The sequence below is a fragment of the Pinus tabuliformis genome, chromosome 8 (assembly GCF_031772625.1).
Source record: "Pinus tabuliformis cultivar Carrire ecotype Pingquan chromosome 8, CPIR1, whole genome shotgun sequence".
Lineage (NCBI taxonomy): Eukaryota > Viridiplantae > Streptophyta > Pinopsida > Pinales > Pinaceae > Pinus > Pinus tabuliformis.
In genome coordinates, this window is record NC_142294.1 from 339,795,205 (window position 1) to 339,822,621 (window position 27,417).

The following is a 27,417-nucleotide window of genomic DNA, read 5'->3' on the forward strand; positions in this document are numbered from 1 at the left end:
AGATCAACACTGTGGGCGTTTTCTTTTGACTTTTCCAGAGACAGAATGGTCTCTTGCAGCGATGATTTAACATTGATGGTTTGAGATACAAGCATAAACCCAGCAGAGAGAGATTCAGTACTCTTGCATTCTACCTTGCCAATTCAAAGAATCCCTTGCTGCCTTTTATTCGTCTTTTATAACTCATCATTCACAAAGGAAGACATCAAGCTTTGAGCTCAAGGAAGTTTATTGGGGAAGAATATGGAAGTACAAACATGTGGAAAACTTATTGATTCTTTGCTTGAAAAGGTTCTCTGTATGAACATCCTGTCTTCAGATTACTTCAAGGAATTGTAAAGGCTGAAGACCTACCATGAAGTTATTGTTTTGTCTTCTCTACAAATTTTTACCATGAAGTTGACAGTGAAGCAAATGCATGGGCTTCTTAAGCATGAGGATTCTCCATACATGAGATGTATTGGTTTCTTGTACCTGCGTTATGTTGCAGATCCTAGGATGTTATGGGGTTGGGTTGAGCCTTATGTTAAGGACGAGGAGGAATTTTCTCCAGGATAAAATGGAAGGGTGACCACAATGGGTGTTTATGTTCGTGATATATTCCAGAGCAGATTGAGGTTGCTTTCAGAAGAAATAAATGGATCCTCGGGTTTACTTAAGTCACTGGTTCATATCATAGCGCTAAAATTTGAGAATAAAATTAACCAAGCTCTTGATGGTCTAAAAAAAAAATCTCAAGAAGCAGAATATAAGTTTGTCCAAGAAAAACTATATTTCTAGAAGGATTCTCTATTGTTCCTCTTTCAGGAGCTAGACATAGCAGACCATGAATTTACAAATGTTTCATCATCATCCTCTTTGGAAAACTTTGATGATTTGTTTGTAGGTGTTTCAGATCGAGTTGGAAGACTGAGGAAAGAGAGCTGGGACTAAATGCTAAACTAGTAAACTATGTTCCAGCCAAAGTATCTCTAAAAAACAGAGGAATCCGGGCATGCTGTTTGAGTTTGTTTTTAGGAAAGGCTATTGACATTGAAACCTGGCAGCTAAACAGGATTATTTGCAAATTGTTGTTCATTTGTTGGAATGAGGAGGTTATTAATAAATGTAGCACAGTGTTAGCAGAAAACTAGTGAGGAGGACTGTGTTTTTAAATCACACAGCAGTTTCGTAGCGCGCTACGAAACTGCTGTAGGTGATGATTTTAAGCGCAGGACAGCTAGTGTGATACTGTGAGCAGCTAGTGCGACACTGTGAGCGGGAGTTGAGGAAGAAAAACAGTTGTCTATCAATACCACCTACAGCACATCAGAAACCTGGCATCATTCCATACCCGGAGTTATTAAAAGATTTGGGAACATGCTGCTATACTTTAGGAGAATGTTGGGAGACAGAGACCGTTAAGATAGGAGCATCTCTTCTGGTCAATTAATGAGCCATCAACGCTCTTAAGCATCCTAAATCAGCATCCATTGCACCTGTAGCTCAGCCATATCAGATTAATTGGAGGAGGACAGCTGTCAAAGCATTCAAGAAAGCATCAAGTCTACGAGGAGAAAAGAATTATTGTTTTAGTTTGATTAGGACTTTATGTAATTATAGTTTAGCATGTATGTAATTAATGCAGTTAGTTAAAGGCATGTAGGAGTAGTTAATAGGAGATTCGAACTCATTCTAGAGGGAGGAAATGTATTCCTATATATGGTGAAAATTAGAATGTAATAGGGGTTGGACTGTATATACAAAAACAAAGTTTTTTTTTGAGCATATGTAAAGACTGTTACAGTAATGGTAAAACAGGTTGTTTCTTCTCAAGATTCTCAATGGATCACTGTGTTCAAATGTGATGATGGTTTAGTTTCTTAATGTTCTTTTTACAGCCTTGTTATAGCACAATCCCTCAGAATTCATATTATATGCTCTGACTTCCTGTGTGTTTGGCAAGCTGTGGGTTTTGGTGAAGCATGTTTGAACATCACTCAGAATTCATTTTTAATGCTCTGACTTCCTGTATGTTTAGCAAGCTTTGATTTAGGTAAATTATGTTTGAACATCTGATGATGCAAAGAGCCTTGACTTCCATGAGATGACTGTGATTTTGTTTATTAACTGTGAGAGACTCCATAGCCCAATGAAGACTAATTTGATGTATGTCCAGCCAGCTATATTTTTATAAATGTGTGAAGAGTTAGCCCTCTGTTGTTGTGATTAATTTTCTATCAAAAGCCTGTGAGAGAGCCCTCTCTGATTAGGAAGGCTAATTCCTAGTCTAAAGTCTGGTCTGAAACAGTTACATGAAACCTTGCTTGGTTGCAGCCCCTAGTACTGGTTTTGTGATAACATTTTGGTGCGTCTGCCGGGAGATTAAGATTGAATTTCTGAAGGTAGCAGGAGTTCAAATGATTTTCAAGGCTGCAAAACTACCTTGGCGACTCCATTGTTGAAGAATTCAAGGTTTATATATTCATGGTGATTCCACTGGAGTTATGAAAGACCCAGAAGCTGCTCTTCTTTTTTCAAGGTATGCATGCATAGATTTCTCAGGAATTCATGGTTTCCCAAATCATTTTCCCAAGGATGCATACTTTCTAAGGAATGGTCCAAAATTTAACGGAGAGAATCTGAGTTTAACTTTGGATCATATATCAGATTTTTGTGAATTTGCACAGCTTCTTAGAATTAAACATGAGGATGTTTGCATAAGGTTATTTTATGATTCATTCCAAGGGAAATGCAAACAGTGGGTTGAATGCTTGCCTGCCAAGTCCATTAAGTCATTGCCAGACTTTTGGCTTATGTTCTTGGAGGAATGGATAGATAGGTCAGAGGTGGAAGTAAACTCTCCTTCAGTTGAAGGTTTTAAACAGTGGAATGATGATCATAATAAAGAAGAAACAAATGAATCTTTTTCTTTGTCCCTGTCCTCATATCTGAAATCTTTTGACTGCAAGTCAGAGGATAAGATGAAATTTTTTGATGAATTTGCCAAAGACATTGAGAAAGAAATTGAAGGTTTAGAAGGACAAATTCAGGCATACAATTTTCATGATCAAGATCATTATTCCCAGAAAATTTTTATGACTGAACGCAAGGAGACTATGCTGGTTCCCCTCTCTTTTATGATTGAGGAACTGAACACTGTGGTTGAAGATCAGTTTGCACAGCTGGAAAGTGTCGTGGAAGGACAAGCTGATCATGTGTTCTGGGATCCTGTAGCTGATTATATGGAAGAGTTTTGCTCTCCAGTGTTTCAGTTTACCTATGAAGATCGGAGAGTACTTCAGTGGCAGCGGTCTTTACACTATCACATTAGTTCTGAAATCCGATACAGTCAGGGAAGATTTCAGTGGCAGCGGTCATTACACTGTCATATTGGTTCTGAATTCCGGGACAGGCAAAGAAATCAAATGTCAGACAAAGCAAATGATTGGCTGCATTGGAAGTTTCATATTGATTGAGCTGAGGGAAGTTTGAATGGTTAGGGTAGGTAGGTAGGTAAATTGCAAATAAGCTCAAGGTTAGCTGAGCATTTATTTTTCAGTAGCATTAGTTTCTTTCTCCTACAGTCATGCTTGTCAAGCAAATTTCTGTTTGTCACAAATGGGTAAGGCACTGGAGCTGCGTGTTCTTAGCGCACCACAAGGGCACACTATCCCTAGTGGAGCCACTGTTATCACTGAAAATGCTGTTGTCAAAAATTTTTAGCATATCTAAAAGGCAGGGTGTTTTCGCAGCGCATAAACTTGTTAACAGTTTCGCAGCGCCATATGTTTTAGTGATTTCGTAGCGAAAACACTGACCTTACAGTGGCTGCGCTGCGAAATTGGGAAATGACAGATATTTAAGGGAAGGACTGTGCACCCTTGAATGTAGTACGAGCCTCGGCTTGTTGCATCTGATGTATCTTAGCTTGAGAACACCATCATACTGTTATTGAAGTTGGAGCTCGAGTTAAATCCAGTTTGGCATTATTTTAATATTCAGAACCATAGAATTCGTGGCCTCTTGGAAGGCTGCACATTTGATGAGAAAGGCAATGTAAGGAATGCAGTTGAAGCCGCTTCAATGTTTGCTGGCTTTAAGATTGTCCCAGAAGCTAATTATGACATGCAAATTCTAGGTGAAACAGAGACTGCTTGTATTTCAAATAATGGACCTGTTAATGTTATTAGTATAGATGGTGGACTTCCTAAGCCATGATGAGAAGGTTATTATGACTGAGTAGAACAAGGTAACTGCGGTGAGAATATTTCCTATGATGATCTGGGGTTCAAGTTTGATAGCATTCCACTGTCAGATGCTGCAGTATGCTTTAATTGGGATTCAAACTTGTGGCCAATAGCTGATAAATCCTACCCTACACCCATTACAGCAGGCCTCTTTGTAATGATTGTTCTAAAAAATGTATATAATTTTATCACATTATAGCAGCAAAAAGAAATGATGCCTATTTGTTAAAATTGGTATCTTCTATGAGGTTGATGGTCCATCTACTACCTCTTTGTTTGTAGTGGTTTGGTCACTCGAGGATAATTGTCCAGATTCTTTCATTTCATCTTAGTGGCTTCTAGCCATCGAGTTCAATCCTTGAGGTTTTACAAAGGGAATGCTTCCCGAATGACAGTGCTCTAAAGTGAGATACAAGCGTGTGATGGCTTCTTTGTCAAATCTGTAGCCTTTGCACTCATAGAAAGATTTTAGAGCGTTAGAGTTCCAGAAAATAAGGGCTGTAGGTGAGCATATTCTCTAAGATGATCAGGGATTCCTGTTTGGTTTAATAGCAACTGCTAATACTGGGTGCTGCAGTATGTTTGATGATAACCCAATTGGTCTTGGCAAACTTTTCAAGAATTGGTTTGGTGACAAGTGGGAAAGTCCTTCATTATACATTTCTGCAATCGTGTTCTAATCTGGTTCTTAATGTAATGGGGGCGATATTGCTTTTATTTCCATGATAAAGTGATTTATTGAAAGCTCGAGATGGCGCATTGCGAATATCCTGATGTGGTGGGCATCAGTTTGTGAAAATACAGGTGCTACACCAGGGCTTTTGGCTACTAGATCGATGGCCAGCCAGTAGAGAAGAAGAGGGTTGGTCTGCAATTGAATGGTGGAGATCACCGGCCTCATATGGTTGATGCTGCAGAAAATACACGCAGTCCTAAGTGATTAAATGACAAGTGTCAAGCGGTTCCTATAAAAATTCGATTGCCACAAGGTCGACAATCTGGAGTTAGATTGCAAGCATCATACGGCGGACAGCGGCATGATAATTCTCCTGATCTTGTGTATTTTCGTTCTCAAGCATGACTTGGTCACTTTCGTTCCTCTTGTTCAGTCTTGAAAAGAGTCCCTTGGTTTCGTGGCAAGTTCGAATTCTTTGATTAATGATATATTGTCAGTGACATGGCGGCACACCTGTATTGTTCTAAGATAACATTCGGAGATGGTAAACTTGTTGCGCAGATCAGAGAGGCACGTGCAGAGCATCTAATAAATAATCTCTGATAACACTTGGCGTCCTCGAATGTATATGCTTCTCATAACAAATAAACAATACCATTACAGTTACCAAAAGTGACTCATATACATACGGCTTCACATGTTCTTACAAAGAAAGAGGCTTGTGATGTATATATGCCGATGAAGAAACCAAATTGTCATGAAATTGCCACAACCAAGTGCAGAGTATTCGGGTGCCTTGATGGGAATCGAGCAGTAATGCAAAAATATTCAATTTTGAAGTCATATCAGTTAGGGGTACATGGACCAGAAGCAGATGTTGGTACTTTGTGTGTTGGACCAGGTTATATATTTCATTGTTTTAAGGACACACAAGAAGTTTCAGAGGTTCGATGTGTGAAGAATGCAAATGTTCCCTTGAGTTATCGCTTGCTAATACTTCAGTTGGTACCAAAAATTGAGAATTTCCGTTCCACCCTGAGATGTATTAAGTTTTGGGCAAACGATAGAGACGGTGGTGACTAAGCATGCCTGCAAACATTGGGAAATTCTGTCAGCGGCCATACATCAACACTGTGGGCGGTTTCTTTTGACTTTTCCAGAGACAGAATGGTCTCTTGCAGCGATGATTTAACATTGATGGTTTGAGATACAAGCATAAACCCAGCAGAGAGAGATTCAGTACTCTTGCATTCTACCTTGCCAATTCAAAGAATCCCTTGCTGCTTTTTATTCGTCTTTTATAACTCATCATTCACAAAGGAAGACATCAAGCTTTGAGCTCAAGGAAGTTTATTGGGGAAGAATATGGAAGTACAAACATGTGGAAAGCTTATTGATTCTTTGCTTGAAAAGGTTCTCTGTATGAACATCTTGTCTTCAGATTACTTCAAGGAATTGTAAAGGCTGAAGACCTACCATGAAGTTATTGTTTTGTCTTCTCTACAAATTTTTACCATGAAGTTGACAGTGAAGCAAATGCATGGGCTTCTTAAGCACGAGGATTCTCCATACATGAGATGTATTGGTTTCTTGTACCTGCGTTATGTTGCAGATCCTAGGATGTTATGGGGTTGGGTTGAGCCTTATGTTAAGGACGAGGAGGAATTTTCTCCAGGATAAAATGGAAGGGTGACCACAATGGGTGTTTATGTTCGTGATATATTCCAGAGCAGATTGAGGTTGCTTTCAGAAGAAATAAATGGATCCTCGGGTTTACTTAAGTCACTGGTTCATATCAAAGCGCTAAAATTTGAGAATAAAATTAACCAAGCTCTTGATGGTCTAAAAACAAAATCTCAAGAAGCAGAATATAAGTTTGTCCAAGAAAAACTATATTTCTAGAAGGATTCTCTATTGTTCCTCTTTTAGGAGCTAGACATAGCAGACCATGAATTTACAAATGTTTCATCATCATCCTCTTTGGAAAACTTTGATGATTTGTTTGTAGGTGTTTCAGATCGAGTTGGAAGACTGAGGAAAGAGAGCTGGGACTAAATGCTAAAATAGTAAACTATGTTCCAGCCAAAGTATCTCTAAAAAACAGAGGAATCCGGGCATGCTGTTTGAGTTTGTTTTTAGGAAAGGCTATTGACATTGAAACCTGACAGCTAAACAGGATTATTTGTAAATTTTTGTTCATTTGTTGGAATGAGGAGATCATTAATAAATGTAGCACAGTGTTAGCAGAAAACCAGTGAGGAGGACTGTGTTTTTAAATCACACAGCAGTTTCGTAGCGCGCTACGAAACTGCTGTAGGTGATGATTTAAAGCGTAGGGCAGCTAGTGTTATACTGTGAGCAGCTAGTCTGACACGGTGAGCAGGAGTTGAGGAAAAGGAACAACTGTTTATCAAGACCATCTACAGCACATCAGAAACCTGGCATCATTCCATACCTGGAGTTATTAAAAGATTTGGGAACATGCTGCTATACTTTAGGAGAATGTTGGGAGAGAGAGACCGTTAAGATAGGAGCATCTCTTCTGGTCAATTAATGAGCCATCAGCGCTCTTAAGCATCCTAAATCAGCATCCATTGCACCTGTAGCTCAGCCATATCAGATTAATTGGAGGAGGACAGCTGTCAAAGCATTCAAGAAAGCATCAAGTCTACGAGGAGAAAAGAATTATTGTTTTAGTTTGATTAGGACTTTATGTAATTATAGTTTAGCATGTATGTAATTAATGCAGTTAGTTAAAGGCATGTAGGAGTAGTTAATAGGAGATTCGAACTCATTCTAGAGGGAGGAAATGTATTCCTATATATGGTGAAAATTAGAATGTAATAGGGGTTGGACTGTATATACAAAAACAGAGTTTTTTTTTTAGCATATGTAAAGACTGTTACAGTAATGGTAAAACAGGTTGTTTCTTCTCAAGATTCTCAATGGATCACTGTGTTCAAATGTGATGATGGTTTAGTTTCTTAATGTTCTTTTTACAACCTTGTTATAGCACAATCCCTCAGAATTCATATTATATGCTCTGACTTCCTGTGTGTTTGGCAAGCTGTGGGTTTTGGTGAAGCATGTTTGAACATCACTCAGAATTCATTTTTAATGCTCTGACTTCCTGTATGTTTAGCAAGCTTTGATTTAGGTAAATTATGTTTGAACATCTGATGATGTAAAGAGCCTTGACTTCCATGAGATGACTGTGATTTTGTTTATTAACTGTGAGAGACTCCATAGCCCAATGAAGACTAATTTGATGTATGTCCAGCCAGCTATATTTTTATAAATGTGTGAAGAGTTAGCCCTCTGTTGTTGTGATTAATTTTCTATCAAAATCCTGTGAGAGAGCCCTCTCTGATTAGGAAGGCTAATTCCTAGTCTAAAGTCTGGTCTGAAACAGTTACATGAAACCTTGCTTGGTTGCAGCCCCTAGTACTGGTTTTGTGATAACACTACCAATAAAGTTCTTTGAGTTTCTTCCCAATTTTTCCCCAGTCATTGCTGACCAGTACCTATTTATTTTTGTCAAGCTTGAGGAGGATAACATATGCTTGTTCTATAATTTGCCCTTCGGGCAAACCCATCGCTATGTTTTAATGAGCCTAGCGATAGTGAAACTCGTTCTCGTCTAAAGACAAGTTTGTCGCTATTTAATTCTTTTAACGAGTCTAACCACAAAGATAACTCAATCCTTTTCATTTTTAGAGAGTCTAAAAAGGTACGTAAAGTCAACTCCGAAAGTCCTTTTTCGTCATCTAATCCCTTAAGTCTGAAAAAGTATAAAACAATACAGAAGGGATGAGTTTTCGATAGTTTTAACGAGCCGAACAAAACAAGCGCTCAATCGTTTTGTGCAATAATCCCTCAGGTCCAAAAAGATTAAAATCTAGAGGAGGGATAACACTTCCGGTCGCTTTAATGAGGTAGAAGGCCAAAACTCGGCAATCTTTTCATATTCTACGCGTTAGATGAAAAGAGCTTAAAGAAGACTCGTCTTTTGAGGAACGAGTGATAAAACGGGTTAGCAGCTGATTCCAGGTAAGAGTTGGAATTTTCTAATCACGGCAGTGTCACAAGGATGGCTAGTGAAATCACTCTTCGCAGTTGTTCCTCAAAATGGGTAAACAATCATATGGAGGTGAACGATCAGCCAATGGAAAAGTGGAGGTGACGGTGCAAACACGACCAAGGCTTTAATGGCAGATAATGTTACATTCACGGTGGTTATTTACCAGAAGATAGTTCATTTTTTAACGAGCTTAAATGCGGAAAAACACTACCCAGTCTTATGTTTATTTTTTAACGAGCATGAACTATGTGCTAAAACTGCTCAACCTTATGTTTATTTTTTAACGAGCATGAACTGTGTGCTAAAACTACTCGATCTTATGTTTTTTTTTAACGAGCATGAACTATGTGCTAAAACTGCTCGATTAGTCCAGTCATATGATAAGAATGTCTCATGTAAGATCCCATTTTTTATGGAGCTTGCGCCTTACAAAGATTTGCTCCTGGAATCCTTTCTTTATGCAAGTTCGGAAACGACTAATCATACGAGTTTAAAGGGTTAGACTTACAGGTTTAAAGGGAGTACCTAAAAATTTAAAAAAATAAATAGCCGCCCCTTGCTTGCATTCAAAAAGGTTTGCATGCCCCCAGGTATAAACCAGAGTTTCAAGGTTACCCCTACTTTAGTCCGATTAAACATTTGTTTCAGCGAGAGAGGCCTACCTATTACAGGTCACCCAAAGATTGTTCTATTAATCTTTCAAACAAAACACTTCTTCGGCAATGTCCACCGAGATAGACAAAGGTGATTGACTCAGTTCTGTCAACTCACATAACTTTGACAAAAGAATCTTATTCTAGAATAACCCTCTTCCAGCATGGGCGGGGTACAGACTATTCATATTCTCTCGCGGAAACCTACCCTATACCCAAAGTTTTCCTGCCGAAGCAGACCAGGACGCATGCCCCCTGGGTTCCAGTCATATCCTTCCGAATCACTCGCGCTCATTAGGAGGACCGACCATGGGTTGAGACATTTCTTGCGTGAAGAGACCATTTAGGGATGGTATATGACTATTTGCGATGTGTGATCTGGGAAATGAAAGCTGGTTCACGAGCTTGACCACTCTTCCTTCGTGCGGAAAACACATTACTCTAAAGAGTGAGGAGACGATGGCTCCCATGCAATATATATAGTCTCGTCCAAGGATTAGGTTATAATCCAAGGGTCCGTGAACGACCATCACGTTCATTTGAACGGTCTTCCCTTTCAATGTGATAGGCACATTGGGGAGGATACCTAAAGGTCGACTGCTTCCTTTATCAAAGCCTGTTAGATTTCTCATTTCAGGAAAAAGCGTTGGCGAACCAAGCGCTTTCCAAGCAGTGGAGGAAAGGATACTCACAGATTCCCCTTCATCAATGATGGTGCTAGCCATGACCATTCTGTATATTTGGATGATAATTCTGAATGGTATGCTTGCTGGCAAACGGGGTCTGCCTAGTTGGTTCCAGTCGAAGGAGACAACTAGGTTGCTTGGTGGTGGGACCGAGTAAACGGCCGGGTATTACTCTGATGAATTTCCTTCCTCCGATAAAGGAATGGGGGGAGTGCCCCCGTGCTCGTCGGAGTCTGTGTTGATGAAGAGAATTTGGATGGTGTCATCTTTATTCTCTTCAGTGACTGTATCATTCGAAGATAAATCCTTTGAAGGCAAGACCGGGTCAACTGTCGCCTCGACCTTTTGACTTTCGTTAGGTATGGATTCAGCTGGTTCATCTTCAATGACCGGCACTTCAGCTGACCACTTGAACGGGCCAGCTGGATTTTCAACTAACGAAGGACTCGGCAAGAGTTTTTTATATCCAAGAGGAAGTCGTAACGGTGAAACCAGACGATCATCCAAAACTCTTTTCGCTTCATCTAAGAAGGGACAACGGTGGATGGCATGATTGCCTTCGCACAGTCTACAAGGGGATTTAGCTCTCCCTTTTTGTCCAAGTACTTCACTCTCGCTAGTTGACGGTATGCATTCAACATGGCTATCAGAGCTTGATGCCACCGGATTGTGCAAACGGGGAGATCATTCCCTTAGTATCTGAGGGATGCAGGGACAATCTCTGTGGAAGAGGTCTCCCTTGCATATGACACATGGGGATTTAGGCCTAGTCAGTGCTGTGTGTGGATTTTTGTCAGACGAAACTTGTTTGCCCCCATTCTCTTTTGGCTCCTTCTTCTTCTTCTCTTTCTTCTTCTTTTCCTTCTTCTCCTTAGGAACTTGGTTTTTTGTTTTACCAGTTCCGTCAAGCGAAGAGGAAGGAGGAGAGGAAGAGTTAGAGGAAGTAGAAGGCTGGTGGGCAACTATGGACTGGTCTAACTGTTGATTCGACTGTTCAGGAATAGTGGTGTTCTGAATGACATTGGTTGAGAAGAGCCAGACCGGCAAGCCAATTGTCAGTCCTGGAAGCAACAATGTGGCCATATGGGGCGCACCAACATCTCCCCAAGAGAAGAAGCGACTAGGATTTCCACCAAGGGGAATTCCTTGGTTGGTGGGTTCCATTTTCTCAACTTAAAGATCAACGCAAGAAAAAGGGGTGATTGTTCCATTTAAAATAAATTTTAACGACACTTTAGACACAAATTGCTTTTTCAATTTTAAAGAGTCGAGAAAAAGCTAAAGATGACTCTAGTCCCCTTTGATGTTTTAACGAGCCTGAAGTGACAAATGCTCAGATGGACTTTTTCTTTTATAGAGTCTGAAAAATGCCAAAAGGAACTGCTCTGGAGTTCTAGGTAGAGGGTGTGCCAAACTTTTCGCAAAACCGCAGAATACGTTTTAAGGTACGGGCGGTCAATCTTCCCGAATGCTGTGTTCAGTGCATTGCGATCAGTAGGGCGGTCGACACGGCTTCCTAAGGATAAAGGTTTTATGCCTATAGGGGTCTCCCAATATATACTCGACGATACGTGGGAGCACAATCCATACTGGCGCTATCGTCCCTCAGGAGGAATCACCCAACCATCAGCGAGATCGACAGTCACCAGGTTTTACGACGTCGGACCTAGACCTCTATGTTGTGCGTTATGTTACAAAGCATTGTTAAGTTCATTCAATTTATTTTAGGTTGATCTTTCTTAGAAGTTTTCCTTTTTGGATCACCACGAGATGCATGATACAATTCCTAAATGCAGTCTAAAGATGATAAGCAAGCTTTTATATCTTTTCAACAATGAAAATCCTAGCTACAAGGGGAAAAGGAAGATACAAACTTTTCTCAAAGAGCATAGAGCACACTGTAATGCACTTTTCCCTAAATCAAAGCATGCAAACTATCAATATGCAAATGCACAAATGCATGTATTTTTTTGCGCTTTCTTAATATTGATGCCTAAAAAGAAAGCTGTTGTACAAATTTGAATTCGATTTCAAGTGAAAACATAAACAAGTTTCTTTTTCAAAATCAAAAAGACGATTACGACACTTTATGATTTACTTGTTTCGACACTAGAAATGCATGAATTCAAACCAAATGACAAAAGTAAAAGCTCAATCAACTGTGAACAACAAACAAACTCACTCCTAAGATCAAAATGACACTTACGACAGGTCTAGATCTAAGGGCGACAGTATGACTAGTTTACTTTTGTAATGGGAAACTGCAAATGATGTAACAAATACACAAAGAACAAATACAGTTTCTTTATACAACTGAGGTGGAATTGAGGCAAAGAAAAGGGGTTTCAGACAGGTACACTAAGTGATAACAGGCTGCAAAAAACAGAGATGAAACTAAGAAAAAGGAAGCAGGGAACCACAGCTGCACAAGGCAAAGACTGATCAGCGCACTCCCAACACATAGGATAGACATTCAGTGCAGGTAGCCTTCACGGGACCTGTGTTGAAATGTAGAACCTCTTCACAGAGTCTGCGCTGAAGCAGAAACGAGAGTTGTTTCTGGGTTCTAGGTTACGGTTTGTAGTTAAATCAACAGTTTTTGGCCGGATCAAAGCTATCAATTAGGTACAATTAGGAGGATGATTTAAAGGAGGAATAAGATCTATCACAAAGGGCTGTTAGAGAAATTGTGGATCATTTTTTTCAGATCATAAAAACAGGCCCAGTGAGTGGGCTAGAGTGGCAGATCTCTACTTTGTACTTGAAAATGGCAAATGCATTTCGATTCAGCTTTCCTGAGTTTATGAGAATAACAACAATAGAAACATAGATAAACTAACAAGATACTTTCCCCAGTGGAGTCGCCAATTTTTTGTTGGGAAAAGTATCCAATTCGGAATGCCCCTATCCCACTCTAAGAGGTGATAGTGCCTTAGCAACAAACAGGTAAACTTATTTCAGTATTCTTCTTTATGAAATGTAAGTGAGGAAGAAGGATCTAACTAACCTGTATCTTCCGCTAGTTTGTCGATCCAAATCACTCCTCTCTTCAGTAGCTCCCAACTTCTTGCTCCTTCATCGGCCCAATTTCACCAAATTCCTGCTAGATCACAAGAGAGAGAAACTACACAAAGATACAGATATACATTCATAAAAAGCTCAAGATCAGATTAAGCTAAACATATAAGCATAACAAAACATCATTGGTATACAACATATAGGAGAAACTCAAATAGTTTATTGATATGATAATAAAGTCTAGGAGGAGATACAACCAAGTGAGTTCCGATCCAGCATCTACCTCCCAGCAAAGGAATCCCTTCCTCTCCTCCAACAAAGCATAAATCACCCAATGTGCTAATCTCAATCTCAAACCAACAACAATTCTCTGCAAAGTACAAAATTCCAGCCTCTTGAACCTCTGGGTGAGAGATCCATATATAGATGTAAGCAGAGAGGATGAGTCAGCTTATGTTTTTTACTTGTGGCTTCTCTCTGTCAATTCTTGCTTCCACTTGGAGGTTGAGAACCTCTTACTCATCACTAGTCAAATTCATTGAGGCAAGTGTCATTGAGGAAGATTCTGGAAGCTTCCAGGGTCTTTCCACCTCGTTGAATGAACTTGCCATTTGTCATTTCCCGCTCAGCGCACCCTGGTAGTGCTTCTACCTGCGTTGCAGTGCACCTAGCCAGTGTAATCTCTACATTTCAGCGCAGACAGCTGGTGGAGCCTCTGAATTGATCTTGAATTGATTGTTTCTGAGTGGTTTTTGGTGGAGAACTTCTGGGAGAAGCTGTCATTAGTTAACCTTGTTCCTCTAGGGGTAGGAACAACTCATTTAGGGACTTTGGATCCCTTGGATTATGGACATTTCATGCTCAATGTTGTAAGGCACAAAAATTTCTATAACAATGTGTACCAAATCAAGAGGCCATTGTATGGGCTAAAGCACGAACCTCGTGCTTGGTACACTAGGATTGGTAGCTACTTCACCGAGTTGAGCTTCAACAAGAGTGAAGCTGATGAGAACTGGTACCACATAGTGGTGGAAGATAAATTGTTGATCATTGTGTTGTATGTCAATGTTTTGATTTTGATAGGTGATGATAAGCTGATCAAGTCTTGCAAGGAGGACCTTGCAAGAGAGTTTGAGATGAAGGAATTGGGGTTCATGCATTAATTTCTGGGCATGGAAGTATGGCAGGGTGATGTGGAATTGTTTGTGTCTCAAGGAAAGTATGCCAATGAGATGCTTAGGAGGATCCACATGGAGAGGATCAAACCCACGGAGACTCCCCTAGCAGGTAACTTTAGGGAGGAGGATGCTACTTTAGGTGAAGTAGTGGAAGCTACTATTTATAGGCAAATTGTTGGTTCACTCATGTATTTGGTGAACACACGACCAAATATGTTCTATGTAGTGAACCAACTTAGTCAAGCGATGGTTAGGCATGTGATGAGATACCTCAAGTGCACTACTCAATATGCATTGTGATATAGATAGATAGAGGGAGTCAAGCTTCAAGGATTCACCGATGCAGATTGGGAAGGGAGTCCATTCGACAGGAGGAGCACATCAGGAGGGATATTAAGTACTCGGTCAACAAAATTTTCTTGGTACAACAAGAAACATAGATCGGTGTCACTCAGTTTAGTAGAGGTAAAGTACATGGTTGCAAGTCAGGCAACATGTGAGGCGATCTGGATGAGGAAGATCCTAGTCGGTTTGTTTTGTCAGTAGATGGATCCAACTGTGATTTACTGCGATAATAAGAGTTGTATCAAACTCTCTGAAAATTATTTTTTTCATGATTGGTCCAAGCATATTGACATCCGATATCATCATCTTCGAGATTGTGTATTGAGGCAAATTATGTTGTTGGAGTGCGTTCCCACGATGAAGCAAGATGATAACATTTTTACAAAGGCATTCTCAAGATGTAAATTTGAGTTTCACAGAGATAGGATCAAGGTAATTGATAATCCATTTATTATTGAGAGGGAGTGTTGGGAAATGGAAACAAGAAATTTCAGTTTAATTTTTCCTTGAATTAAACTGTGAATTAAAATCAAATTTTATTCTCATATCAATATGTAAATAGTTAATTAAGTTTAATTAACTTAATTAGCTTAGGAATTTTGAGCTGGAAGTCTTTCTATAGTCAAGTATATGTTCTCCCTAAATTTTAGGGGTCTAGAATGAGTTTATTTGAGTTGTAAATAGATAACTCAGTTTTACTGAGATATAGACAATTAAACTAGTTCTAATTGCTTGTGGAACTAATAGAGTATTAGTAGTGATTTGGTGCACCGGTGCATCCTCAATGCTACTCCAAGTAACTAAATATTTCCTCATGAGAAACTCATTAATGTTAGTTCAAAGAAAGACCCAATTGAGACTAGAGTGCAGGGAGATTGTACTATATGTTGTAGAATGATCCGAGTTGTATAGATCATGCATGTAATAAGAAGAGGACCTAGTTTTGGATTACATAGTTATGGAGGAAGGAATTCCGAATTAAATATCGGCTATTCCTCGTAGGAATTGCGCAAGGAAATATGGGCTTAGCAGGAAGCAAAAATTGGCTAAGTGTTGGTATGTGCGGGCTTCTGAGGGAGAGAGTTGAACATACTCATGCAGAATTGTTCTTGTGAGAAAAAGCTTTGTATTATCACTCAGATTTATGATTAATGCAATAGATAGTCGAGGTTTTGAGCAATGTCTTTTCCCAGAGAAAAAATTGTGTTATGTGTCTTTGATTATATTCCTATGGTCGATTAGTGTTTTAATCGATTATTGGTTTCTGTTGTTTAAAGAGAAGAGTAGATTCATGTCTTGTGTTTTAGTACATTACATGAGTTGTGAATCTACAAGAAAATATACACACATTTCTTCATGCCAGCTCCACTGTCACTCTAGTTCACTGATAAAAACAATTCCTTTTCTTTTTGCATAGAGCCTGACTCTCTACTCCTCCCAGTCTGTGAATATCTCTCTTTTAAATATGGGGATCAATCATATTTGGAATTTTCCAATAATGATCTACACTCTACAAAATTAAAAAATGTTCTCAGGGATTAGATAGTGCTTCCAAAAACTATTCAACAAATTCTCTCTAAACAATGGTTAAACACACCGATCCTGGATTGAATATCTCTTCCAACAGATTGGATCCAGGATCAAACAACTCTTTTGAATACACAAAGAAGGACACTCTAGGATACACACGGCTCATAGTATAATACATAGAATGTGGCTTTCTCCCAATAACAAAAATTGCACAATATACTCAACCTATGCATAAACTCACTCAGCTCCCACCTGATGCTTTAATACCAATATATTGGAAGAACAAATCTTAAGTTAGACTAGTGCAACCTAGAGAGTTCCTCCAGTCAACGTGCCATTAAATAAGCTAGAAATATCATACATATATAGGGTTAAAAATCAATGGAGGAGCTAGAACAAACTACTCATGAATAGGATTTACAAACTAAATAAAAACACAACTTGAACGAGACACAAGGACAAGTATGAAGACAAAATGAGAAGCTCTTGGGTGAGACTAGTGCAACCTGGAGAGTCTCTACGCTCACCTCAACATTCAATTATCCAAAAAAATCATACAAATATAGGGTTAGAAATCATTTTAGGAGTTAGAACAATCTCCTCGTGAATATGATCTTGGAACTAAATAAAACCACAACTTGAACAAGACACAACAAACACAACAAACTACTAATAACTAAACAATATAGATACTATTACATTTCTACATCAATTCGAAGCTGGTAATTATAAAAATGACACTCATTTAAGGATAGTAGTATTAAAACTCAATTTGACAGCTAAAAATGGCTTCTATTTAACATAACATATAGTTTTGATGTGGAAACTAGTTAAGATAATGTGTAGTTTTAATGGCGAAAATGGAATTCCCTTTTAAATTACTATATTTTAAGTATAATATGAAGTCTTCTGCTGATTAATTAAGTGCATAATAAATTGAATAAAACCATGGTGATGCAGGTTCAAGGGAAAATTAGTTATGTTCTTGCATTGCATCAAATTAGATGTTATTGTTCTTCTAGTGGAGTGTAAAATGTTTCCACAAGGATAAAACAATATTTTTTTTTACTCAAGGTTATCACACTCAACCTCCACAAGTTAAGATTACATTTTACTTTACTAAATTATATTTCACTAAACGTTAAATTTTTTACTTTCCATTGAGTTTTATAATCTCTTGATTATTCTTTATCAACAACGTATATATAGTTAATTACATGAGATTATGATAAATCCATGATATACTTCCTTGTAACTTCTATTGGTGATGTTTTGGTGTTTATGTGAGTCTTAGGGACTTTATCTCTTGAATTGGTTATATCCAAAATTTAAACTATTGATTCAATCATTCAACGCATGTCTCATATTTACTTTGGTTTATCACAAGGTCTATATTTTCCTTTATGGTGTTATGATATTTAAGAAAATACATTAAGGTTTAAATTTAATATGGGCTCGTCGAACACTCTAGAAGTGATAGTTGACACCTTAGATTTCACGTATGGTAATGACGGGCCTCACTTCGATAGATGAGGCATTAATGATTCAACTCATTGAGTTTTAGGGTTTACAAATCGATGGTGGGGAGGGTGAGTGCGCCATTATGGAAATTACCTACTCTTACACAACTCTGCATGTTGAGTTTACACCATCCCTCTCGCCGTCGGTGAGCTCTACAACTATTTCCCCTTGTGGCCTTGACATTTCTTCATTGATTCCCTGGTCACCTCATCTCTGAACCTATACATCAAGCAAATGCATGATGGCCTACAAGGTGTTTACTCTCATCATCAAGGATTTTCATGGTTATATATTATTATTTTCTCTTAGCTGTCAATTATTTTGTGTTTCAGGTTATTCACAACTTGTTTTCTATTTGTAGACCTTACAAGCATCTACAATCAAGGGCATTCTAAGATTCAGGATGCTTCTCATCTACTTCCATGCCTTGATGATGAGGTTACATAATCGAAATCAACCTGTAAGTATACTTTAACCCCTGATGCAAAATTCTGGTGTTTTATTTATTGACACCCTATCATTTCTCGTTTTGCTAATAGGAGATATTTAACATTATTACTTTGTTCACAGATTTTTGGAGCCATGGATTTTGAAAGCTTATCAATAGGTAACACCCCAACATTTGGTTCTAACTCCGTTAATTTTTACTCAAATTATTTACACTAATAATCGTTTTGGGTATTATTCCCTTGCAGGCATGTGCTTTGGCTTCATAGAAGTGGTAGGGGTTAATCAAACCATCCATAAGTGTTCGATGACACCTTGGATTTGTTTTCTATAGTGACATGCCTCACCTAGACATATGAGGTTTCGACGATCTGATGTCTTTATTTTTTTTCTTTACAGATTGATTGTAGGGAGGGTGAGTGAGTTCTTATAGCAATTACTATACCCCTACTTGATTACCAGTGCTTATTTTACACCATCCCTCTCGCCACTAGAAAGCTCTGCAGTTCTTTCCCTCTTTAGCCCTGGTGTATCTTCATTGATTACCTAGTCACCTTGTCTCTAAACCTTTACATCAAGTACCTATATGATGGAATACAAGGCCTTTACTTTCATTTTCAAGGATTTGCATTGCTATATGTTGTTCTCATCACCTAGCTATTAATTCTTTTGTGTTTCAAGTTATTCACAACTTTCTTTTCATTTGTAGATCTCACAACATCCACAACGAAGGGCATTCTAAGACCCTGCGTGCTTCTCATCTACTTCTAGGTCTTAGCGTTGATGTTTTGGAATCACAGTCAACCCATAATTGTACCTTAACCCCTTATGAAAAATTTTGGTGTCTCATTTGTTGACACCCTATGATTTATCATTTTGATAATAGATATAGCTTTTTAACATTATTATTTTGTTCATATATTGTTGGAGCCATGGCATTTGAACCCCTATAAATAGGTAATACCCTAACATTAGGTTTTAATTCCGTTAAATTTTACTCAAAGGATTTACACTAATAGTCCTTTTTGGGACTATTCCCTTGTAGGTATGTGTTCCGTCTTTATGGAAGTAGTAGTTATCTTCTCTCACTCTCTCACATTCTGAGTTAAAGTTCTTCCATTGCGCTTTAACCTGGGCGATTACTCATTTATGTAGCATAGTTTCTCTATGTTCTAGTATGCACTGAGGCTTGAATAGGAATTCTCCGTCCAACTTGGCCTACATTCACAACTATTAATTAAATCATTAGTTTCCATCATTTATGAAAGAAAGAAAAACATATATAATCATTACAAATTCATCATTCACCTAAACATCCTGCCAATTAGTGATATGTATAGGATCATGCACATGTATTTTCAGTAGGGAAACATGGAATACATTATACAAATATATATGACTGGGTAAATCTAGTTGATAAGCTACAGGTTCAATCCTAGTAAGTACTTCAAAATGGCCATAGAATTTGGGAGTCAACATTTTGTAGATTGCCCATGTTAAGGTGTTACTTTTGGGTTTAACTCGAACATATAAATAATCTCCTACCTGAAATTCTCTTCAATTCTGTCTTTTGTTTGCATATGCTTTCTACTGGTCTTGGATAGATTTCAAGTTCCCCAACACCTTTTCCAAAATTTTCTTAATCTCCTTCAACATATCAAGCCTCGGTATTAGTGTATCCTTAGGATTATTCCATTTAAGAGGTGTTGTACACCTTGTTCCATACAACTCTTCAAATGGGATCATTTCGAGGGAAGCATGATAAATGTTATTATAGGTGAATTATACTAGGTTGAGGTATTCTTCCCACTTGGTAGGTTATTGCATAACGTACATCCTTAGCATATCCTCCAACACTTGGTTCACCCACTCTGTCTTCCCATCTATCTACAAATGGTAGATAGTACTAAATTGCACTTGCGTGCCTAATCCCGTGAATAAACATTTCAAGAAAGCAGAAGTAAATTTTACATCTCGGTCAGAAATTATAGTTTTATGTATAACATACAAGGGGAAAATGTATTTTATCAATATATTATAAAATTGAATCATTTATAAATCAATTGTACATTAATAAAATGTGGATATTAAGTTAAGTTGCCAAACATAACCATTATCAAATCGTTTTTCCTCATCGAATTGGGTAGGTGGTCCAGTATGCTTGCCAAGCATTAAGTGTAGGTTTTTTAAAGAAATTAGTTAGGTTGCTATGATCGTTCATTAGGATAAATTCATTTCCTAATATATAGTGTTGTCATACCATTAAGGCATGAACCATGACTGTTAATTATAAATCATAAGATATGTACTATTTCTCATTCTCTTTAAATTTTTGAGATTCATAGGCCTCCACTCAACCCTCTTGCATTGATACTCTACCTACTCCTTTCTTGGTAGGCATATGTACAAACTATAAATTATTTCTCAAGGTTTGGAATTCTTGAAACATGTGTTGTAGTTAACAGGTGCTTCAATTGGTCAAAGCTATTTTTACATTCTTATGTCCATTTTAATGTTATTCATTTCTTCTATAATTAAGTCATAAGGTAGGCCATTTTTTAGAACTTGGGTACAAAGTGGCGATAGTAGCCTACTAATCCCATAAAGGAGCTAATATTTGCAACATTCTTAGGAATAGGCCACTCCGTAGTAGTCTTGATATTTTCTAGGTTTAATTCTATCCATTCTTGGGTGATCATATGCCCCAAATACTATATTTGATCTTTGAAGAACTCACATTTACTATAATTAGTGTATAGTTGGTGTTCCTGCAGATACTGCAGGACTTTTCGTAGATTCTTCTTATGCTCCTCTATAGTTTTGGAACAAATCAACATGTTGAATTGAGGCTTTTGTGATCCATATCAATTTTATGAGAAATTTTTCGGCGTAAATCACATGAAATTTCATTTGTCGACGCATTTCGAACCAACAAGTGTGGTTCATCGTCAGGACAAGTTGAAGAATCAGATCCAACCTTGCATATTAAATAGTTAGAGCAGAACATCCAACGGCTATATTTCTTGACCAAGCAACGACTATTTTGACTAATGGCTAAATTTGACCGGGAAACGGTTAGTTGAACAGGATTAAGGGCAAGACCTTTATTTTAATAATTAAGTTAATTCCAATGAATATTAAATTGATAGTTAGTTATATACTTATTAAAATAAAGGGACTATTTTATAAACGAATAATTATAAATATAACTTAAAATAAATTAATTTAAATTAATAGTTAGTTAAAAATTATTAAATATATAAATAATAGAGTAATTAAGAGATGTTAGAATATAAATATAGTTAGTCATATTTTTAAAAAGTTAAAGAGACTTATTTTATGAACTTATAATTCGAAATTAAAATAAATAAATTATAAAATAAATTCAATTTAAATTAATAGTTATTTATAAATATTATAGAAATTTTAGGGGGTTAGAAATAATATTTTAATTTTTAATTTTATTTAACTTTATTTATTGATTTATTTATTATTATTATTTTTGGTTAAATTAGCATATTATCCTAGATTGATATCAATATATAGAATTATTATTAGAGTTTTGAAAGGAATAATTGTATTGTTATTATCAATATAATAGTATTATCATAATAATATTCAATTAATTTTATTAATAAAGTCGTGTACTTATAACCTAAATAAATAAAATAAACATGAAGAGCGACCAAGGTGTGAGGGCCGAGACCCAACAACTATAGATTATCCATAACTAATACAATATCTCAAAACAACTCAACAAAGACTAAAGGCCAAAGAGAGAAGGATACGGGAAAACAAGGGGAAATTTAGACCAAGAACCAGCTAAAAAAGGAGGGAGGGGAGGAAGGGAAGAAAACGACTAGGAAGAGAGGGCTGGGATCCAGCAACTACTGATCTTCCATTTGTCCTCTCTATTGAGATCGTTGGGCCTTTTTTCAATCTCAAGGGCTTCCCTATATTTGCGATGATGGAACTGCAAAACTTTAGCAATAACACTTGCCTCCTCAATACAAACATGATGTTTGGTACTCTCTGCATGCTCAGGTAAAGCGGAGTACTTGGTTCTCATGTGCTTGAGGTCAGTTGCGTGCTCTAATCCTTTGATTAATGGAGCGACCAATCTCACCAATATAGGGGGTCCCACAGGAACAAGGAATAATATATACCCCTTTCATATCCTAAGGGTCGATAAGACCCTTCACAAATCTGAGGGATTTACAAATGGTGTTGAGGGGTTTAAAGGTCGAGGGGACATTATGCTTCCTAAGAATCCTTGCAATCTTATCAGTGGTCCCCTGTGCAAATAGAAGATGGACACCTGGGACCCGTTCCTTCAGTTCTCTTTTAGTTGATGAATTTTTGGCAGCTTTGAGGAAATCTTTCTGACCCAGGTTCTTACTATAACCATTCTCATCAAAGACATTAAGGAGGTGGGATTTCTCTTTCTCGAAGCTCTTTTCATTAGAGATCCTCAAGGCACGAGTAGCAAGTGTGTTAAGAACACCCAACTTCTGAGCTGGGAAATGGTGGCAATTGGCATGAAGATACTGCTCTGTATGTGTTTTCTTTTGAAGCACTTGGTGGGAGAGGGAAACATCACTATTCTTAGAAATAAGAATATCAAGGAACGGGAGGCAACCATCGAATTCTTGTTCCTTGGTGAACTTAATGGCCGAGGATTGACTATTGAGATGATCGAAGAAGAGATCTAACTCCTCTTGGCCAAGAGATCACATGACATTAGTGTCATCCACATATCTTTTCCAAAGCTTCGATAGGAGGTGGGCTGAGTTTAGAGCCTTGGATTCAAAATCTTCCATAAAAAGATTCACTACAATAGGGGATAGGGGGGAGCCCATGGAAACACCATAGGTTTGCTCAAAGAACTCCCATAAGCTCATTGAGAGCAATCCCATCACTCCTAGGATCTATGGGCTCCCCAAGATTCACAAAGAAGGAGCTCCCCTTAGGCCCATTGTCAACACCATTGGTGGTCCTACCTATCTTCTTGCTAAATTCCTTGCCTTAAAGCTTAAGCCCTTAGTTGGCCGTAATAGAGTCCTTCGTCAAAAACTCTTCTTCCTTTATTAAGGAGCTCAAGGGCATTAAGCTCAACCCTGAGGACATTCTCGTTAGTTTTGATGTAGTTTCCCTGTACACCTACATCCCTATAAATGAGGCCATGGAGGTTATCAACCACCTAACAAATCCTGATATTACTCGATTAGTCAAGCTCTTCCTCACTTCTACCTTCTTCAGTTTTGAAGGGGAGTTCTTTGAGCAAACGTGTGGTGCTGCCATGGGCTCCCCCTATCCCCTGTCATAGCGAATATTTTTATGGAAGATTTTGAATCCAAGGCTCTAAACTCGGCCCGCCTCCTGCTGAAGCTTTGGAAAATATATGTGGATGACACTAACATCATCTGGTCTCATGGCCAAGAGGAGTTAGATCTCCTCTTCGATCACCTTAACAGTCAATCCTTAGCCATTAAGTTCACCAAGGAACAAGAAGTTGATGGTTGCCTCCCATTCCTTGATATTCTTATTTCTAAGAATAGTGATGGTTCCCTCTCCCAGCAAGTGTTTCGAAAGAAAACACATACGGAGCAGTATCTTCATGCCAATTCCCACCATTTTTGGGCTTAGAAGTTGGGTGTTCTCAACACCCTTGCTACTCGTGCCCTGAGGATCTCTGAAGAAAAGAGCTTCGAGAAAGAGAAATCCCACCTCCTTAATGTCTTTGTTGAGAATGGTTATAGTAAGTACCTGGGTTAGAAATCTTTCCTCAAAGTTGCCAAAAATTCATCAACTAAAAGAGAACCAAAGGAGCGGCTCCAAGGTGTCCATCTTCCGTTTTTGCAGGGGACTAATGATAAGATTGCAATGATTCTTAGGAAGCATAATGTCCCCTCGACCTTTAGACCCCTCAACACCACTTGTAAATCCCTCAGATCCGCGAAGGATCCTATCGACCCTAAGGATATGAAAGGGGTATATATTATTCCTTGTTCCTGTGGGACCCCCTATATTGGTGAGACTTGTCGCTCCATTAATCAAAGGATTAGTGAGCACGCAACTGACCTCAAGCATAGGAGAACCAAGTCTTCCACTTTAGCTGAGCATGTGGAGAGTACCAAACATCATGTTTGTATCGAGGAGGCGAATGTTATTGCTAAAGTTTCACAGTTCCATCATCGCAAATTTAGGGAAGCCCTTGAGATTGAAAAAGGACCGAACAATCTCAATACAGAGGATGGATGTAAGATCAGTAGCTGCTAGATCCCAGCACTGTCTTCCTAGTTGTTTTCTTCCCTTTCTCCTTTCCCTCCTTTTTTAGCTGGTTCTTGGTCTAAATTTTCCCTTGTTTTCCCGTATCCTTCTCTCTTTGGCCTTTAGTCTTTGTTGAGTTGTTTTGAGATATTGTATTAGTTATGGATAATCTATAGTTGTTGGGTCCCGGCCCTCACCTCTTAGTCGCTCTTCAGGGTTATTTTATTTATTTAGGTTATAAGTACACGACTTTATTAATAAAATTAATTGAATATTATTATGATAATACTATTATATTGATAGTAACAATACAATTATTCCTTTCAAAACTCTAATAATAATTCTATATATTGATATCAATCTAGGATAATATGCTAATTTAACCCAAAAAAAATAAAAAATAACAATAAATTAAAAAACAAAAAAAAAAACAAAAACAAAAAAACAAAAGAAAAATTAAATTAAAAATTAAAATATTCTTTCTAACCCCCTAAAATTTCTATAATATTTATAAATAACTACTAATTTAAAATGAATTTATTTTAATTTCGAATTATAAGTTCATAAAATAAGTCCCTTTAACTTTTTAAAAATATAACTAACTATATTTATATTCTAACATCTCTTAACTACTCTATTATTTATATATTTAATAATTTTTAACTAACTATTAATTTAAATTAATTTATTTTATATTTTATTCATTTTATGTTATATTTATAATTATTTGTTTATAAAATAGTCCCTTTATTTTAATAAGTATATAACTAACTATCAATTTAATATTCATTGGAAATAAATTAATTATTAAAATAAAGGTCTTGCCCTTAATCTTGTTCAACTAATCGTTTCCCGGTCAAATTTAGCCGTTAGTCAAAATAGTTGTTGCTTGGTCAGCCATTGGATGTTCTGCTCTTACTATTTAATATGCAAGGCTGGATCTGATTCTTCAACTTGTCCTGATGATGAACCACACTTGCTGGTTCAAAACGCATCAACAAATGAAATTTCATGTGATTTACGCCAAAAAATATCTCATAAAATAAATCAACATATCATCAATAAAAAATAATAAAAACTTGTCTAAATAGGGGTGGAATATTTTGCTCATTGGGCTCATAAAGGTGGTTGGGGCATCAGTAAGCCGAAAATGTAGGACCACAAACTCATAATGTCCATAGAGATTCCTAAATGCAATTTTACAGACATTTTCTTATTTAATTCATATTTGATTCTAGCTTTATCATAAATCAATTTTAGAGAATACAGTAGCCCCTTTTACCTATTCAAACAAATTATTAATCCGAGGTAATAGGTACTTACTTTTAATGATTAATTTATTCACTTGTCAATAATTGATGCATAATCTTAAGGTACCATCTTTCATTTTAAAATAGAGTATAGGAGCTCCCCAATGCAACACACTAGGATGAATACACTTCTTGTCCTACAACTCCTATAACTGGAATTTTCAACTCTCGGTCAATGCATCAATATCGGTTACACTTTTGGGCTAAAATGTAGAGATGAAATTTCAAAATTTTCCTCTTTTATCGAATTGAAGCCCTCAAAATTGATATAAGCATTGTGAATTTTGATTCGGAGTAAACTGATAATATGTGGATAATTATGTTTTTGTCCTAATGATATTTTTTTGCAACAATTTCTAGTTCCATAGAATCCCTCGATTTTCCATTAAATGCAATACTTATCCTTGTAATTTTTCACACATCTCAAGAGGCATGCTTGTATATATATATATATATATATATATATATATATATCTGAGCATGATCTACACATAGAGAACTAATTTTTTTATATTAATAATTTCTTATTTTATGCAAAATTATTATTTTGATTATTTTTTGAAGTTGGCGAAGTAATATTTCAATTGCATTTTATAGAGAAATGTGTTCGCATAAGATTTTTTTCAACTCTTTAAATAAATTGAAAAACCAAGAGTACTTTTTTGAAGAGGACTCGTAAATGAAGATAGTGATATTTTTTGAAAAAATATCGGTGTATATATTTTATATTATTGATTTTCTTTTAGCCCCTTTAAAGTTGTCCAAATTTTTTTTCAAGAATTATGTTTAAAAGAAATTAGATGAAAAATATCATATTAATTTGAAAGTTTCAAACTCACATGCCATTGGATAGATGATTATTTCATGAATCTAACATGATAAGCTCTACCACTTAAGGATAAAATTTTTCCTAAATCCACTAGGGTACAAATGGGGTTGCACAAAAATCTGTAGAAGTGGTTCTAAAACTGGGGTTTTTAGAACCTCAGAAGCTCAATTGAGTGCTTAAAACACTCAATTGAGCACTTGATTTTCAAATTAAAATAGTATGATCAAGCATTAAATAAAACCTCGATCGAGCCCTAAAGGTGGTTAAACAATGACTCGACCGAGCCCTCGAGGCGGTTAAACAATGACTCGATTGAGCATTAGAAAGATAACTGCTCACCAATCATTTGACAACTTTTATTAATAATATTTATGTTAAATGCTGCAGATTAGAAGCATGATTAAGTTTATAGCTCGTTCGAACATTAGCTATCAAGCCCCCAAAAAAATGGTCTAAATTCAAATTTGGAAAAAATAACAATAAACATTCATTCATAGAAAAATATCAGACACTGGAAATTACAGAAGAATTCACAACAAACATGGGAAATTGGATATTTGGATTTAGAAAAGGAAATAAATTTCTAATCATAGAGGAAATGGAATAAAAACCTAGAGAAAGGATGTGAAAAAGACGACAAACAT

General features: G+C 37.1%; 2 pseudogenes; both read left to right on the forward strand.

Moving 5' to 3' along the window:
• The first annotated feature begins 243 nt into the window (after positions 1 to 243).
• Positions 244 to 558, forward strand: LOC149235518 (pre-mRNA splicing factor SR-like 1 pseudogene; annotated as a pseudogene).
• Positions 559 to 6,270: 5,712 nt separating this feature from the next.
• Positions 6,271 to 6,585, forward strand: LOC149235519 (pre-mRNA splicing factor SR-like 1 pseudogene; annotated as a pseudogene).
• Positions 6,586 to 27,417: the final 20,832 nt, after the last annotated feature.